The 2977-nt window shown below is 39.2% G+C and overlaps 1 non-coding gene across 1 annotated transcript; it reads right to left on the minus strand.

Moving 5' to 3' along the window:
* Positions 1-2416: 2416 nt before the first annotated feature.
* LOC141597744 (small nucleolar RNA R71) lies at positions 2417-2524 on the minus strand. Its single transcript, XR_012522963.1, has one exon. It is a non-coding gene; the product is annotated as a small nucleolar RNA R71 (small nucleolar RNA).
* Positions 2525-2977: the final 453 nt, after the last annotated feature.

The following is a 2977-nucleotide window of genomic DNA, read 5'->3' on the forward strand; positions in this document are numbered from 1 at the left end:
CCCATGCTTTTTAGTGCATATTTGGGTCATTTCCTATCTTTAGTTCTTTGTTTTGCATATTCTTTGAGATTTTGATCCCTTGGTAGGAAAGGAGTAAGAATCTTGCATTTTCATGGCAAAACGAGACTAAATTGATCGAATCCAATGACCAAGCATCAAGGAGAGACAAGATTAGAAGGCCTTTGTACATATTATAGTAGATGAGCAATGTTGAGAAAGGATCCTTGAGTCCCCAAGGAAATCCCCAAGGAATTTATGAAGAAAAGGGAAGAAAAGAAGAAGAAATCTTGCTGAAGAACAATCCGTGCGGATTGACTACAATCCGGCCGTCCTCACCATCCACAATCCGTGCGGTTTCACCACAAGACGCTCGGGTTTAGCCACCACAATCCGCCCGGATTCACCTGAATCCGCTCGTGTTCCATCGCCAGAATCCGCCCGTCCCGACTCAAAACCGCTCGGATTCCTCTACAGCGCAATTTCGTCTCCTCCAAGCTACAAAGAAAGAAGCCCTTCCTTCGAAAAATACCGGCTCCTCCCTGCTCAATCTAAAAAGTGTAATTACTAGTTTAGCCCTTAGTTAACCCTAATGCATCCCCCTAATCTCCACTATAAATACCCCATTAGTCTAATTAGAAGAGCATGTTCTTCTTATCAATAATTAGAGTAGTTAATATCAATCAAATCTCTCTTTAGTATTGTAATCAACAATTAATCAAGTTCTAATACAAGTTTTATTTCCTTAATCTCTCTTTTGTTCATCCTTTATTTTGGGTAATTGAAGATTATTTGGGTTATTATTGGGAGATTGACAACCTCTCAATCAAGCATTAAGTACTTCTTTTATCTTTGCTTTATTATTGGAATCATTAGTAGGTATAATTCTCTTAATCCCTTTTTAATTATTGTTAATTACTTTCATTTATTTATCATGTTTCATTTTGTTGGTATGATTGACAACCTTGCTAGCATGATCAACATGATAATGAGTGAGTAGTCTCTTAGCTAGGGTTAATGGGTGATTAGGGGAAACCAACATGGGGAATGATTCATGCTTAAATTAATATGCTTTCATGTTTATTTGCTTGCTTGTTTTGATCTCAACTCATGCACATGTTATGTTTGATGAAATGCTAAGCCTATGAATCCTTGCATTTACTACCATCACCTATGTTTTCAATGAGACTTGTAAGACATAAACCAACTCGAGTCTCATTAGACCATGCATGTTGTTGAGTAGGGAAGATTAAGTCGACTTGTAGGTGTTGTACAATCTAATCGATTCGGCTCCGGGACCCAAACTTTCCTAGGATTGTAAGATATAACCCAACTCAATCCATCACAACAATAATTGCTTGCTTATAAATTGAGAACATGTTTGTATGATCAATTCCCATGATTCCCCTATGACCCCATGACACCCTAGTGCTTTTTAATCAATTGTTTACAACCCTTTAATTCATCTTACTTGTTTATTTCCATTGATATTTTAGTTTAGTGACCTTCTACATCAACCCAATTTGTGACACCCCTAAGACACCACTAGTTGCAATATAAATCTCATTTCAATACCCGTCCCTTGGGATCCGACCTTTACTTGCCTCTTTACTAATTGTAGAGTTGTTTGTGAAGCTATAAATTGTGTTTTGATTCGGACGTGACCCAACGACCACACCTTAAATTGTGAACACGAAACGGACCGATCAAAAATGGCGCCGTTGCCGGGGATCGTGTTTGCTTGATTTAGATTTCCTTTTATTGTTATTAGTTGTGTCTTTCTTCGCCTTGGGGAAGTAAAACTCCTCAAGGTTTGTTCTAATTGTTTTCGAGTTGTTTGATATTTTGCATGTCTAGAAGGTCACAAGGTGATTTGTTACCTTTTGACCGTGAAATTGAAAGAACCTTGACGAACAATAGGAGATTTGCTAGGAGTAATTTGAGAGGTATTAGTGAAGTTGTTCAACCAACTATTGAGTTCATCAACCCTTTCACAATAGAAGGAGAGGAAAACCCATTACACAATACCCCACAAAATCAACCTACAATGCCTAAATTCTCGTCACATTCCGTACCCACCGAGGAGAACCTACCCAATGGTACTCCTACACCACAACATCTAACCGGAAATTTTATTTCCAAATCTGCCTTTATCCAATTAGTCGAAAGGAGCCAATTTGGGAGGATGCCTAGTGAAGACCCTCATTCTCATATGGAAACCTTTTGCGACTATTGTGATGCGATCTCTCAAACCGGTGTGACTCAAGACCAAATTGGATGAGTCTTATTTCCTTTTTCTCTAATCGGCACCGCGAAACAATGGTTGAAGGGCCTTGTCAAGGCCACTCTCGGAATAGATTCTTGGAAGAAGTTGGCTCTAGCTTTCTACAAAAAATTCTACCCACCGGAAAAGACTAACATGCTAAGAGCTCAAATTACGGGTTTTAAACAAAGGGATGAAGAATCTTTGTATGAAGCTTGCGAGCGGTTCAAAGGAATTTGTCGCTCATGTCCTCACCATGGACATAGCGAATGGTTCTTGGTACATCAATTTTGGAACGGTTTATATGAACATTCAAGGAACATTCTCAACATGGGATCAAATGGAATGTTCACCGAAGTTGATGACAATCAAACATGGAACAAGATTGAGGAAATGGCGGTCCATAACTCACAATATAGTAGACCTCGCAAGGCTACTAGAGGAGGAAAGCATGAAGTGGACTCCGTTACTCAATTGGGTGCTCAACTTAGTGCTCATATTGACACAATCAATTTGAAGTTTGAAAAAGCTGTGGCTAGACTTGAAGAAGTCTCAAAATCACCAAAGCATCATGTTAATGCCATGACGGCATCATCATCAATCCCAAGTGGGATATGTGAGAATTGTGGAACTTTGGGACATGACCAAAGTGAATGTAGGGGAACAAATGAACAAGTGAATGCTTTCCAAGCATACAAGAGTGGTACCCCTTATTCC

Source organism: Silene latifolia, chromosome 8 (assembly GCF_048544455.1).
Source record: "Silene latifolia isolate original U9 population chromosome 8, ASM4854445v1, whole genome shotgun sequence".
Lineage (NCBI taxonomy): Eukaryota > Viridiplantae > Streptophyta > Magnoliopsida > Caryophyllales > Caryophyllaceae > Silene > Silene latifolia.